Source organism: Alosa alosa, chromosome 2 (assembly GCF_017589495.1).
Source record: "Alosa alosa isolate M-15738 ecotype Scorff River chromosome 2, AALO_Geno_1.1, whole genome shotgun sequence".
NCBI classification, from domain to species: domain Eukaryota; kingdom Metazoa; phylum Chordata; class Actinopteri; order Clupeiformes; family Clupeidae; genus Alosa; species Alosa alosa.
Genome location: NC_063190.1, coordinates 17,749,835 through 17,765,611, shown reverse-complemented (window position 1 = coordinate 17,765,611; position 15,777 = coordinate 17,749,835). Strand labels below are relative to the sequence as shown.

Sequence of the window (15,777 nt, the reverse complement as noted above, 5' to 3'; positions counted from 1 at the left end):
AGACTACTGTTACTTAATTTGTGCATTAACAATAACGTTTCAGACTACTGTTACTTAATTTGTGCATTGACAATAAAGTATTACATGAACTAAAGATGACTGAAATCTTATGTAGAAGAAGAAACATTCACAAAAAATCCATCCATCCAAAAATGACCTTTGTTTTTGATAGCTGTTGAAAACGGCATGGAACTGACAGGTATGTTTTTGTTCATAAATAAATAAGTAAATAAATAAATACCATTATGCTGATACCTTTTGCTTTTCCCAAATACAATGTAGCCTACAGGTGTAAGTGACCTTTCATCAATCCAGTTGCAATGGATGAACTGATGAACTGCCCTACTTGTGATTGTTTAGAGAGTTTAAAGGTTTTATAACAATGCTACATCTTCTTTGGCTATTGTAGCAGCCCTCGGAACCGAAATGAAGAGGAGTCACGAAAACGGGTGCAATGACATTTATTGTCGCTCTTCCAGCACCGTGAAACTAAAGTATGATACACACAAGAGCAAGTAAATAAAAATACACAAACAGAGTGCATAGTTTTATGCAATTATTAACTGGATACTCAAAATGATAAATGAAGAATATGCTCGTGTAAATGCAATAGGCTACAATAAAGCCAACTTTCACATTAAATTCACCCGTGTGGACAACTCATAACTCAAGAAAACACTGCAAATATCATTTAACACTTTACGTTACAAGGTTCACTTGGATAACTGAACATTATACTTAAAGATTTCATACCTCGCTCCACTTTCCAAGGGTGCAAACTAGCAGTTCATTTAGCTGTCCATTAGCTCCTTGCAGGTAGTTCACAAAACAGACTTAACACGAACATAATATGCTAAAATGTAATCCGTAACGGTGATGTACACATAAATCTTCAAGTAAAACAATGAGAAAAGGTGTTCCTGTGCATTATGTGGTGTATGTTCACGCCAAGAGAAAAAATGTCTGACTTGTCTAACAAAGCTTGCTTTGGCGCTGAATCTCCTTACCCCTGTCCTGTGTAATTTCAAAATAAAAGTCTCAAACTATGGTCAATTACACTCCCACCAAATCATGTTATGATGAATGAGGTACAAACATGAAAATGAACAATGAATCAGTCATAATTTCTAGGCCACATTAGTACACACACACAACAACAACAAAACAAAAAAAAACATTCCACATGTGACCTAAACATGTCTGAGGTAAGTGGCTTGTGTTGGAAATCATTTACTGAGCTTCCAGTAGCAAGACTAATTTTTGGATAGGTCTTTCTATAATTGAAGTTTTAAAAGTGTAGTGTCCCTTTCCTGTCAGATTCCGATCTCCTACTAGTACCTTTACACGACGAACTAACCCATCACTTCCTTCTGTGACGTCAATCCTTTCGTCCAAGGCGCCACTCATTCCTTGCGAGCAGGTCATCCTTGATGATGACAAGGTCATTTACCTTTAGATTTCGCCGAGGTAAGTGCCACTTTTGTCTTATGGAAATATTCAGGAGGTATTCTCTTTTCCACCTGCTCCAGAACTGCTCAACAAGGTATTGTACCCTGCGCCACCTTTTTACAGCATACAAATCCTCCCTGACAAACTTCCCAGGCGGTGGCAAGGCGACTTTGGATTTCATCAAGACGAGGTGATTTGGAGTTAAGGGCTCTAATGAGTGAGGGTCATTGATTCCTTCCACGTTTAATGGACGACTGTTGACAATGGCCATTGCTTCATAGAATAGTGTTCTGAGAGAAGAGTCATCTAGTCTACCTGGACACTGCGCAACAGTAGCATTCAACACATTCCGAATGGTTCGAATTTGTCGCTCCCAGATGCCTCCTGCATGACTGGCGGAAGGCGCATTGAAGATGAACTCACATTGTTTGTCTGCCAGGAAGGCTTCCAGTGCCTTTGTATCACATTGCTTAAGGGCTTCCTTGAGCTCATTTCTAGCTCCGACGAAATTTGTGCCCTGGTCACAGCGGAGTTGACTGACTGCTCCTCTCAGACTGACAAAGCATCTTATGGCATTGATAAGACAGTCCGTAGACATATCTTCAAGCATTTCAATGTGGACTGCTCGTGAATACAAACATGTGAAGATAAGCCCATATCGCTTGTAATCTTTACGACCTTTCTTAACAACAAATGGACCGAAGCAGTCCATCCCACAGAATGTAAAGGGGTCTGAAGCTTGGCAGCGTTCCTTTGGAAGGTCGGACATTTTTTGCTCCTCTGTAGGTCGTCTAAGCTTTCGGCATTTTATACATCTGTGAACAAACTTGGCAATAGTCTTACTCCCACCATGGATCCAAAAACCATTGGCTCGTAGCTCCATCAATGTTTGATTTCGTCCCTGATGACAGATCTGGGCATGGTAATGAGCTATAACCAACTCAGTGATGTGGCTGTCCCTTGGGAAGATAATGGGGTGCTTTAGTTCTTCACTGAGGGCTGACTCTTTCAGTCTCCCACCAACACAAAGCAGTCCTTCATCTAGCATGGGGTCCAGGCAAAAAAGGGGACTTGAACTTGGGAGACACTTGCCCTTGTGACTTGTTTGAAGTACCTTTATCTCTTCAGAGAAGGCTTGTTGTTGGACCAGCCAATGGACACACATTCAACATGTTGTGAGGTTTTCTTAGATCCAACTCTCTTGATTCTTGCAACCACCTTCACAAGCTTTGTCCAGGAGAAAAAACCGGTTCAAGCGGCTTAGGATATCACTCGTTTCACTGACTTGGGTTGCAAATATTCGAGCTGCCTTGACTTCTGGATCTCTGACAAGCAATTCAGTCGAGGGTTTAGGTGGCAAGAGCACTTCTTGTTCCCACAGAAATCTAGGCCCGGATAACCAATTAGATGAGGTGATTTCTTCTGCGTTAATGCCTCTCGAAGCGTGGTCAGCCGGGTTTTGTGTTGTGTCAACATAGTGCCATTGGTTGGGATCTGTACTTCCTCTTATCAGTTGGATACGGTTGGCCACAAACATGTGGAACCTTCGTGCTTCATTGCAGATGTATGCTAGCACCACCTGAGAGTCAGTCCAAAAAAATTCTTCATCAATTTTCATCTGAAGTTCCGTCTTTAACATGACGCTCATTCTGGCTGCGGTGACAGCAGCTGAGAGTTCCAATCTCGGGATACTTAAGATCTTTGATGGAGCTACTCTGGACTTTGCCATTACGAGACTGCAATGGATCTCACCTTTGTTGTTTCTGTACCTTAGGTAGGAACACGCTCCATATCCTGTACTGCTGGCATCCGCCAAAGTGGTGTAGTTCAATCCTGACAATGTTACCCGAGGTTGTGAGGAACATTACATGGGGGTATAGTGATCTCCTTTAACCTTCTGAGACCATCCTTCCACTCCTCCCACCGTGACTGAAGGCTTACAGGAATGGGATCATCCCATCCAACACCTCGGTGACACAGCTCTTGCAGGATACATTTCCCTCTCAGGGTGAATGGAGCCACGAACCCAAGTGGATCATAGAGGGAGGCGACAGCTGACAGGATACCACGACGAGTTGGAGGGCGGTCTTTGGCATCAATATTGAAAGAAAAGGTGTCAGTTTCCATGGACCACTGAATGCCAAGTATGTGTCCTTCTGGTAAGGTGTCTGGATTGAGATTGAGAGGGTCAGTAGTTGCTGCTCTTTCTGATGGAGCTACGCAGGTAAGGACCTCTCTTGGTTTGAGTTAAACTTATGCAAGCGCAAGCCTGCACTTTGCAAAGTTCCTGTTCTCTGATGATTAGCTCCTTAGCCCCTTCCTCCGTTGGAACACTGATTAACCCATCGTCCACGTAGAAATTATTCTCTACAAAGGCTGATGCTAGGGGATGGTCAGTCTTATGTTGTTGTGCCAGGTACCGGAGTCCAAAATTGGCACATCCTGGGGAGGAGGCAGCGCCGAAGAGGTGGACTGTCATTCTATATTCTTGAGGTTCTGCTTCCAACTGACCTCCCTCCCACCAAAGGAACTTCAGGTAATTACGGCATTCGGGTAAAACGGAGAACTGATGAAACATTTTTTCAATGTCGCAGATCACAGCAACAGCTTCTCTTCTAAACCGTAGAAGAACTCCCACCAAAGAGTTGATCAAATCAGGGCCAGTTAGTAGTGTGTCATTCAAAGACATCCCATTAAACTTGGCAGAGCAATCAAAAACAACTCTAAGTTTATCTGGCTTTCTGGGGTGGTATACCCCATGATGTGGAATGTACCACACAGTCTCGCTCTCAGAAGCTGCTGGGGCTGGTTCCGCATCACCTCTGTCTATGATGTCTTTCATGAAGGCCATGTAGTGGTCATAATACTGTTTGTTTGACTTCAACCTTTTCTTCAGGTGTTGCAGCCTAACAGTGGCCAGCTTCTTGTTATTTGGAAGAACTGGTAAACCAGTGCCTTTAAAGGGAAATGGCATTTCGTAATGTCCATTGTCCTTTTGCTTAATGTTGTCACTCAGAAACTGAATGAATCGAACATCATCCTGAGACACGTATTTATCCTCATAGGTCTTTTCGCTGAAGTCCGATTCTAAAATCTTTAACACATCTGGAGCAGATGGCACTGGGATTTCTTTCACAGAGATTCGATGAACAAAGCTTTGATTTCCCTGCCTGTCCATGTGGGGATTGGCTGACCCTATGATACTCCAGCCTAATGCAGTCCTTTGTGCAAAGGGCTCATTTTCACTACCTGAGATGACCTCTAGGGGGGCCAGTGCTGACGGACAGTCGTAACCAATCAGTAGTCCCACCTCACAGTCTTGCAATGGTGGCATCTTGTTTCTTAAGTGGTTCAAATGAGGCCACTGGAGTGCTGTGCCCTTAGTGGGAATGTGTGACTTATCGACTGGAATGAAGTCTCGAGTATAGGCCTGTTTTACTGTGATGTATGTTTCCGAGTTCAGTCCTCTAACCTGTAGACCACTGACAGTCTTACTTGCTATTACTGTATTGGCAGCGGTCATGGTGCTTAACTTGAGTTGTACTGAAAACGTGGTCACACTGAGTCTTGCAGCTAGATCCTCCAATATGAAAGTAGAGTCACTCTGTGTGTCAAGCAATGCATAAGTGAAATTTCCTTTTTCGGTGCTGTCGCCGAAGACACAAGAACTGGGACAATGCTGGAGGTGGCTGAGGCATGTTGTGTCAAAGCAAATGATGTAACCTTGTGGGTTCCTTCATTCCTATGTTCTCCTACAGCTCCAGAGTCCTTTGTAGCTTTTTTCATTTGAGTTTATATTTCCTTCTATGTGCAGGCATGTAGGATGACGTCGACCACATGTGCTGCAGGTGTGCCGCCTTTTACACTCTTTGGTAACGTGTCCCTTTCTTAGGCAACCGAAGCAAAGATGATGTTCATAAATGAAAGCCCTTTTATCATCTATGGATTTTGCAGCAAAGTTGGACATTTAAAAATACCATGAGTTTCATCCCGACAACATAAGCAAGGCAGCCATGCCCTTGACTGTTCTACTGTCTCAGTGGGAGAGTCTTTCGTTTTGAGTGACTGTGTTTAGGGCTTTGGCTGCGCTTTGGAACCCTCTTTTCTGTTGTTTTAATGTTCAGCAGAAGTGGTGAAGCAATGGGGTTGCATGCAATTCTGGCTTCCCTTGCCAGGAACTCTGTAAAGCGCGCAAAGCTGGGATAATTTCCACTTTGATCTAATTCTTCCCGACAATACGACTCCACCTACGGACCAACCACTTTCGGAAGCCTTTTAAGAAGTTTGTGATTCTCCTCACAGTCATCGAGAATGCTCAGTCCCTTAACATGGGGAATGGCCTCAGCACATCCTTTAAGAAAATCAGCGAAGTCTCTAAGTGCAATTGGGTCATTTGCAGAAATCTTCGGCCACTTTGCAAGCTTATCTCTAAAGGCCTTTTGAACAATGAATGGATTCCCATACCTATCTTGAAGGACTGCCCAAGCACCCTGATATGCATCATCTGCGTTCCGATAGAAAAATCCCTCCACAGCCTTGCGTGCTTCTCCTGCAAGATAACTCTTTAAATAGAGCATTTTTTCAGCGACTGGAAGGGGCTTCTGATCAATTAATGCGTTGAAGGATATTACCAATCGATAAACTTCAAGGGGTCACCAGTGAATGTTGTAGGTTCTGGGACAGGTAGGCGACTTAGAGTGAATGAACTAGCAATTTCGAGCTAGATTGACTTCTGACTGATTTGACGGCAGCTCCTTGTGATGTTTGATGAGGCTGGAACGGTGTGGCTTGTACATTTAATGTTTTGACAGTGATTTGGTGGTCTGGTGGGATCTGGATGTGTGTTTCTTCACCACCATGAATGAGGCTATCGCAGTCATTGTAAGCTTTCACGCGCGCTGCTGCTACCTTTACTTCACTCTCTGCTTGTAGTTGTTGTAACTTTATTTTTCTCTCCCTATTTTTAATTTAATTTCAGCCTCCATGGCTTTCCATTCACTCTCAAGTTCATCAAGCCTTGACTGTTGAGCATGTAGTTCCTGCATGGACTTTGCTTGTTCTAACCTGGCAGCAAGCTCAGCCTCAGCATCGGCACGTTTGCTAGATGCCGTGGAGTTGGCATTAGAGATCTTATCAAATTCTTCAGGTGACTCAGAGAACACAGTTTCAGTGTTTGTTTTACCGAAGACCGATTCGTACTCATGCTTATTTAAAGTCATCCTCACTCTTTCCTTTTCAAGTTGACCGTTAAAAACTTCATGAATATTTTTTAGTCGTCTGGTGGCTAGTTCACAGATCTCTGCTGTTATAGTGCCACATGCATCCATTCGACTTACAATGTCTGAAGTAGTACTATGGTTTCTCTGCATAGCTTGATAATGTTGAGCAACTGTGTTGAGCTTAGATTCAATGTTGACTTTACATGATCTAAGCTCTTCATCTGAAGCAGCACAACTTTAGCTGTGTTCTTATTTCCCTTGCTGTCTGTCGCCACACCTCATAAGTCTTGTTGAATGCTTTCTCATTTTTTCTTTGCTTCTTGTTCTTGTAATTCTTGGCCCTTTTCTGTTAGATTAAGCTCCAGAGCTAGACCTGACCTCTGCGGTGACTTGTCTGCTTCTTCAGTGGGTTCTAATATCTTGTCTACTTCTTCAGAGGGTTCTGACATCTTGTTTATCTATGTGTCTGTTTATGTTACAAGCTTGTAAGTGTAGTATGTCTGTACTCAAATCTATGACTTTAACTAAATCTTAAACTATATAACCACTCACTTCAGACATTTACCCATCAAGGATATGCTAAGATAAACAAAGAACAACAAAAACTATATCAGACAGTATTACTGATGATGTACAATCAAGCAATACACTTCTTTTAAACTCAATCAAGGTTAACACAATAAACAGTGAAATGCATTCACCTTCGTTTTTTTTCTTGCTTATTTGAATTAATCTATTTTTCATCTTTCAGATTCACAAAATGTCCATTAAAAATTACTCAATCACCTTGTAGGCTAAGGCTAATACACAATTTCCATAAACCATGTTCAATGTATCAAAATGTCCAATGTTGATCACTTAAATTTAACCTGTACTCTGTCGGTCTCTGATTGTGGACTTATCTTAGAATATGGACATTTTGACGTCTTACAATGATCCTGGCAGAGCGTGGTAGATGACTCAAGCGTAGTGGCCGAAGTTTCACTGTAGCAGCCCTCGAACCCGAAATGAAGAGGAGTCACGAAAAACGGGTGCAATGACATTGTCGCTCTTCCAGCACCGTAAGAAACTAAAGATATGATACACACAAGAGCAAGTAAATAAAAATACACAAACAGAGTGCATAGTTTTATGCAATTATTAACTGGATACTCAAAATGATAAATGAAAGAATATGCTCGTGTAAATGCAATAGGCTACAATAAAGCCAACTTTCACATTAAATTACCCGTGTGGACAACTCATAACTCAAGAAAACACTGCAAATATATAATTTAACACTTTCGTTACAAGGTTCACTTGGATAACTGAACATTATACTTAAAGATTTCATACCTCGCTCCACTTTCCAAGGGTGCAAACTAGCAGTTCATTTAGCTGTCCATTAGCTCCTTGCAGGTAGTTCACAAAACAGACTTAACACGAACATAATATGCTAAAATGTAATCCATGAACGGTGATGTACATAAATCTTCAAATAAAACAATGAGAAAAGGTGTTCCTGCAATGCGTATGTGGTGTATGTTCACGCAAGAGAGAAAAAAAATGTCTGACTTGTCTAACAAAGCTTGCAGCTGAATCTCCTTACCCCTGTCCTGTGTAATTTCAAAATACAAAAGTCTCAAACTATGGTCAATTACACTCCCACCAAAATCATGTTATGATGAATGAGGTACAAACATGAAAATGAACAATGAATCAGTCATAATTTCTAGGCCACATTAGTACACACACACAACAACAAAACAAAAAAAACATTCCACATGTGACCTAAACATGTCTGAGGTAAGTGGCTTGTGTTGGAAATCATTTACTGAGCTTCCAGTAGCAAGACTAATTTTTGAATGGGTCTTTCTATAATTGAAGTTTTAAAAGTGTAGTGTCCCTTTCCTGTCAGATTCCGATCTCCTACTAGTACCTTTACACGACGAACTAACCCATCACTTCCTTCTGTGACGTCAATCACTCGTCCAAGACGCCACTCATTCCTTGCGAGCAGGTCATCCTTGATGATGACAAGGTCATTTACCTTTAGATTTCGCCGAGGTAAGTGCCACTTTTGTCTTATGGAAATATTCAGGAGGTATTCTCTTTTCCACCTGCTCCAGAACTGCTCAACAAGGTATTGTACCCTGCGCCACCTTTTTACAGCATACAAATCCCCTGACAAACTTCCCAGGCGGTGGCAAAGTGACTTTGGATTTCATCAAGGCAGGTGATTTGGAGTTAAGGGCTCTAATGAGTGAGGGTCATTGATTCCTTCCGTTTAATGGGCGACTGTTGACAATGGCCATTGCTTCATAGAATAGTGTTCTGAGAGAAGAGTCATCTAGTCTACCTGGACACTGCGCAACAGTAGCATTCAACACATTCGAATGGTTGAATTTGTCGCTCCCAGATGCCTCCCTGCATGACTGGCGGAAGGCGCGTGAAGATGAACTCACATTGTTTTTCTGCCAGGAAGGCTTCCAGTGCCTTTTGTATCACATTGCTTAAGGGCTTCCTTGAGCTCATTTCTAGTCTCGTGAAATTTGTGCCCTGGTCACAGCGGAGTTGACTGACTGCTCCTCTCAGACTGACAAAGCATCTTATGGCATTGATAAGACAGTCCGTAGACATATCTTCAAGCATTTCAATGTGGACTGCTCGTGAATACAAACATGTGAAGATAAGCCCATATCGCTTTTGTAATCTTTACGACCTTTCTTAACAACAAATGGACCGAAGCAGTCCATCCCACAGAATGTAAAGGGGTCTGAAGCTTGGCAGCGTTCCTTTGGAAGGTCGGACATTTTTGCTCCTCTGTAGGTCAGTCTAAGCTTTCGGCATTTTATACATCTGTGAACAAACTTGGCAATAGTCTTACTCCCACCATGGATCCAAAACCATTGGCTCGTAGCTCCATCAATGTTTGATTTCGTCCCTGATGACAGATCTGGGCATGGTAATGAGCTATAACCAACTCAGTGATGTGGCTGTCCCTTGGGAAGATAATGGGGTGCTTTAGTTCTTCACTGAGGGCTGACTCTTTCAGTCTCCCACCAACACAAAGCAGTCCTTCATCTAGCATGGGGTCCAGGCTTAAAAGGGGACTTGAACTTGGGAGACACTTGCCCTTGTGACTTGTTTGAAGTACCTTTATCTCTTCAGAGAAGGCTTGTTGTTGGACCAATAATGGACACACATTCAACATGTTGTGAGGTTTCTTAGATCCAACTCTCTTGATTCTTGCAACCACCTTCACAAGCTTTGTCCAGGAGAAAAACCGGTTCAAGCGGCTTAGGATATCACTTTCGTTCACTGACTTGGGTTGCAAATATTGAGCTGCCTTGACTTCTGGATCTCTGACAAACAATTCAGTCGAGGGGTTTAGGTGGCAAGAGCACTTCTTGTTCCCACAGAAATCTAGGCCCGGATAACCAATTAGATGAGGTGATTTCTTCTCGTTAATGCCTCGAGGCGTGGTCAGCCCGGGTTTTGTGTTGTGTCAACATAGTGCCATTGGTTGGGATCTGTACTTCCTCTTATCAGTTGGATACGGTTGGCCACAAACATGTGGAACCTTCGGTGCTTCATTGCAGATGTATGCTAGCACCACCTGAGAGTCAGTCAAAAAAATTCTTCATCAATTTTCATCTGAAGTTCCGTCTTTAACATGGCGCTCATTCTGGCTGCGGTGACAGCAGCTGAGAGTTCAATCTCGGGATACTTAAGATCTTTGATGGAGCTACTCTGGACTTTGCCATTCTGAGACTGCAATGGATCTCACCTTTGTTGTTTCTGTACCTTAGGTAGGAACACGCTCCATATCCTGTACTGCTGGCATCCGCCAAAGTGGTGTAGTTCAATCCTGACAATGTTACCCGAGGTTGTGAGGAACATTACATCGGGTATAGTGATCTCCTTTAACCTTCTGAGACCATCCTTCCCTCCTCCCACCGTGACTGAAGGCTTACAGGAATGGGATCATCCCATCCAACACCTCGGTGACACAGCTCTTGCAGGATACATTTCCCTCTCAGGGTGAATGGAGCCCCACGAACCCAAGTGGATCATAGAGGGAGGCGACAGCTGACAGGATACCACGACGAGTTGGAGGGCGGTCTTTGGCATCAATATTGAAAGAAAAAGGTGTCAGTTTCCATGGACCACTGAATGCCAAGTATGTGTCCTTCTGGTAAGGTGTCTGGATTGAGATTGAGAGGGTCAGTAGTTGCTGCTCTTTCTGATGGAGCTACGCAGGTAAGGACCTCTCTTCGGTTTGAGTTAAACTTATGCAAGCGCAAGCCTGCACTTTTGCAAAGTTCCTGTGCTCTGATGATTAGCTCCTTAGCCCTTCCTCCGTTGGAACACTGATTAACCCATCGTCCACGTAGAAATTATTCTCTACAAAGGCTGATGCTGGGGGATGGTCAGTCTTATGTTGTTATTGCCAGGTACCGAGTCCAAAATTGGCACATCCTGGGGAGGAGGCAGCGCCGAAGAGGTGGACTGTCATTCTATATTCTTGAGGTTCTGCTTCCAACTGACCTCCCTCCCACCAAAGGAACTTCAGGTAATTACGGCATTCGGGTAAAACGGAGAACTGATGAAACATTTTTTTCAATGTCGCAGATCACAGCAACAGCTTCTCTTCTAAACCGTGAGAAGAACTCCCACCAAAGAGTTGATCAAATCAGGGCCAGTTAGTAGTGTGTCATTCAAAGACATCCCATTAAACTTGGCAGAGCAATCAAAAACAACTCTAAGTTTATCTGGCTTTCTGGGGTGGTATACCCCATGATGTGGAATGTACCACACAGTCTCGCTCTCAGAAGCTGCTGGGGCTGGTTCCGCATCACCTCTGTCTATGATGTCTTTCATGAAGGCCATGTAGTGGTCATAATACTGTTTGTTTGACTTCAACCTTTTCTTCAGGTGTTGCAGCCTAACAGTGGCCAGCTTCTTGTTATTTGGAAGAACTGGTAAACCAGTGCCTTTAAAGGGAAATGGCATTTCGTAATGTCCATTGTCCTTTTGCTTAATGTTGTCACTCAGAAACTGAATGAATCGAACATCATCCTGAGACACGTATTTATCCTCATAGGTCTTTTCGCTGAAGTCCGATTCTAAAATCTTTAACACATCTGGAGCAGATGGCACTGGGATTTCTTTCACAGAGATTCGATGAACAAAGCTTTGATTTCCCTGCCTGTCCATGTGGGGATTGGCTGACCCTATGATACTCCAGCCTAATGCAGTCCTTTGTGCAAAGGGCTCATTTTCACTACCTGAGATGACCTCTAGGGGGGCCAGTGCTGACGGACAGTCGTAACCAATCAGTAGTCCCACCTCACAGTCTTGCAATGGTGGCATCTTGTTTCTTAAGTGGTTCAAATGAGGCCACTGGAGTGCTGTGCCCTTAGTGGGAATGTGTGACTTATCGACTGGAATGAAGTCTCGAGTATAGGCCTGTTTTACTGTGATGTATGTTTCCGAGTTCAGTCCTCTAACCTGTAGACCACTGACAGTCTTACTTGCTATTACTGTATTGGCAGCGGTCATGGTGCTTAACTTGAGTTGTACTGAAAAGCGTGGTCACACTGAGTCTTGCAGCTAGATCCTCCAATATGAAAGTAGAGTCACTCTGTGTGTCAAGCAATGCATAAGTGAGAATTTCCTTTTCGGTGCTGTGCCGAAGACACAAGAACTGGGACAATGCTGGAGGTGGCTGAGGCATGTTGTGTCAAAGCAAATGATGTAACCTTGTGGGTTCCTTCATTCCTATGTTCTCCTACAGCTCCAGAGTCCTTTGTAGCTTTTTCATTTGAGTTTATATTTCCTTCTATGTGCAGGCATGTAGGATGACGTCGACCACATGTGCTGCAGGTGTGCCGCCTTTTACACTCTTTGGTAGCGTGTGTCCCTTTCTTAGGCAACCGAAGCAAAGATGATGTTCATAAATGAAAGCCCTTTTATCATCTATGGATTTTGCAGCAAAAGTTGGACATTTAAAAATACCATGAGTTTCATCCCGACAACATAAGCAAGGCAGCCATGCCCTTGACTGTTCTACTGTCTCAGTGGGAGAGTCTTTCGTTTGAGTGACTGTGTTTAGGGCTTTGGCTCGCTTTGGAACCCTCTTTTCTGTTGTTTTAATGTTCAGCAGAAGTGGTGAAGCAATGGGGTTGCATGCAATTCTGGCTTCCCTTGCCAGGAACTCTGTAAAGCGCGCAAAGCTGGGATAATTTCCACTTTGATCTAATTCTTCCACGACAATATGACTCCACCTACGGACCAACCACTCGGGAAGCCTTTTAAGAAGTTTGTGATTCTCCTCACAGTCATCGAGAATGCTCAGTCCCTTAACATGGGGAATGGCCTCAGCACATCCTTTAAGAAAATCAGCGAAGTCTCTAAGTGCAATTGGGTCATTTGCAGAAATCTTGACCACTTTGCAAGCTTATCTCTAAAGGCCTTTTGAACAATGAATGGATTCCCATACCTATCTTGAAGGACTGCCCAAGCACCCTGATATGCATCATCTGCGTTCGATAGAAAAATCCCTCCACAGCCTTTGCGTGCTTCTCCTGCAAGATAACTCTTTAAATAGAGCATTTTTCAGCGACTGGAAGGGGCTTCTGATCAATTAATCGTTGAAGGATAATTGCCAATCGATAAACTTCAAGGGGTCACCAGTGAATGTTGTAGGTTCTGGGACAGGTAGACGACTTAGAGTGAATGAACTAGCAATTTCTCGAGCTAGATTGACTTCTGACTGATTTGACGACGCTCCTTGTGATGTTTGATGAGGCTGGAACGGTGTGGCTTGTACATTTAATGTTTTGACAGTGATTTGGTGGTCTGGTGGGATCTGGATGTGTGTTTCTTCACCACCATGAATGAGGCTATCGCAGTCATTGTAAGCTTTCACGCGTGCTGCTGCTACCTTTACATCACTCTCTGCTTGTAGTTGTTGTAACTTTATTTTCTCTCTCCCTATTTTTAATTTAATTTCAGCCTCCATGGCTTTCCATTCCTCTCAAGTTCATCAAGCCTTGACTGTTGAGCATGTAGTTCCTGCATGGACTTTGCTTGTTCTAACCTGGCAGCAAGCTCAGCCTCAGCATCGGCACGTTTGCTAGATGCCGTGGAGTTGGCATTAGAGATCTTATCAAATTCTTCAGGTGACTCAGAGAACACAGTTTCAGTGTTTGTTTTACCGAAGACCGACCCGATACTCATGCTTATTTAAAGTCATCCTCACTCTTTCCTTTTCAAGTTGACCGTTAAAAACTTCATGAATATTTTTTTTTTTTTTTTAGTCGTCTGGTGGCTAGTTCACAGATCTCTGCTGTTATAGTGCCACATGCATCCATTCGACTTACAATGTCTGAAGTAGTACTATGGTTTCTCTGCATAGCTTGATAATGTTGAGCAACTGTGTTGAGCTTAGATTCAATGTTGACTTTACATGATCTAAGCTCTTCATCTGAGCAGCACAACTTTAGCTGTGTTCTTATTTCCCTTGCTGTCTGTCGCCACACCTCATAAGTCTTGTTGAATGCTTTCTCATTTTTCTTTGCTTCTTGTTCTTGTAATTCTTGGCCCTTTTCTGTTAGATTAAGCTCCACGAGAGCTAGACCTGACCCTGCGGTGACTTGTCTGCTTCTTCAGTGGGTTCTAATATCTTGTCTACTTCTTCAGAGGGTTCTGACATCTTGTTTATCTATGTGTCTGTTTATGTTACAAGCTTGTAAGTGTAGTATGTCTGTACTCAAATCTATGACTTTAACTAAATCTTAAACTATATAACCACTCACTTCAGACATTTACCCATCAAGGATATGCTAAGATAAGCAAAGAACAACAAAAACTATATCAGACAGTATTACTGATGATGTACAATCAAGCAATACACTTCTTTTAAACTCAATCAGGTTAACACAATAAACAGTGAAATGCATTCACCTTCGTTTTTCTTGCTTATTTGGAGTGTCTATTTTCATCTTTCAGGTCACAAAATGTACGTGAAATTACTCAATCACCTTGTAGGCCTAGGCTAATACACAATTTCCATAAACCATGTTCAATGTATCAAAATGTCCAATGTTGACGATCACTTAAATTTAACCTGTACTCTGTCGGTCTCTGATTGTGGACTTATCTGTAGACCATGGACATTTTGACGTCTTGCAAGCTGATCCTGGCAGAGCGTGGTAGATGACTCAGCGTAGTGACGAGTTTCACTGTAGCAGCCCTCGGAACCGAAATGAAGAGGAGTCACGAAAACGGGTGCAATGACATTTATTGTCGCTCTTCCAGCACCGTGAAACTAAAGTATGATACACACAAGAGCAAGTAAATAAAAATACACAAACAGAGTGCATAGTTTTATGCAATTATTAACTGGATACTCAAAATGATAAATGAAGAATATGCTCGTGTAAATGCAATAGGCTACAATAAAGCCAACTTTCACATTAAATTCACCCGTGTGGACAACTCATAACTCAAGAAAACACTGCAAATATAATTTAACACTTTACGTTACAAGGTTCACTTGGATAACTGAACATTATACTTAAAGATTTCATACCTCGCTCCACTTTCCAAGGGTGCAAACTAGCAGTTCATTTAGCTGTCCATTAGCTCCTTGCAGGTAGTTCACAAAACAGACTTAACACGAACATAATATGCTAAAATGTAATCCGTAACGGTGATGTACACATAAATCTTCAAGTAAAACAATGAGAAAAGGTGTTCCTGTGCGTATGTGGTGTATGTTCACGCAAGAGAGAAAAAATGTCTGACTTGTCTAACAAAGCTTGCCGCGCGCTGAATCTCCTTACCCCTGTCCTGTGTAATTTCAAAATAAAAGTCTCAAACTATGGTCAATTACAGCTATTCTACAATCTATTCACCTTTTCAGCACCAGTAGGCTACTTTCTGTGCAGCCGCGCACACACACACTCAGACATGCCAAACAAGCATACACAAAAGTTTCAAGAGTGGGGGATGGAGTAAAATATGGAGACAAATTGAAGTGTGATATATTTTCGCGGAACGGATGTACAGGACTGAGCGGCGGTCATATTTTGTACCGCTATGCGGTACATCTAGGTTTTTT

At 42.7% G+C, this 15,777-nt stretch overlaps 2 long non-coding RNA genes across 2 annotated transcripts; both read right to left on the bottom strand.

Moving 5' to 3' along the window:
- Positions 1 to 443: 443 nt before the first annotated feature.
- Positions 444 to 917, bottom strand: LOC125291181. Its single transcript, XR_007192942.1, has 2 exons — positions 754 to 917; positions 444 to 489 (listed from the first exon to the last, which is right to left on the bottom strand). It is a non-coding gene; the product is annotated as an uncharacterized LOC125291181 (long non-coding RNA).
- Positions 918 to 14,936: 14,019 nt separating this feature from the next.
- Positions 14,937 to 15,540, bottom strand: LOC125291045. The gene is made up of 2 exons (XR_007192909.1): positions 15,247 to 15,540; positions 14,937 to 14,982 (listed from the first exon to the last, which is right to left on the bottom strand). It is a non-coding gene; the product is annotated as an uncharacterized LOC125291045 (long non-coding RNA).
- Between the last annotated feature and the right edge of the window lie 237 nt (positions 15,541 to 15,777).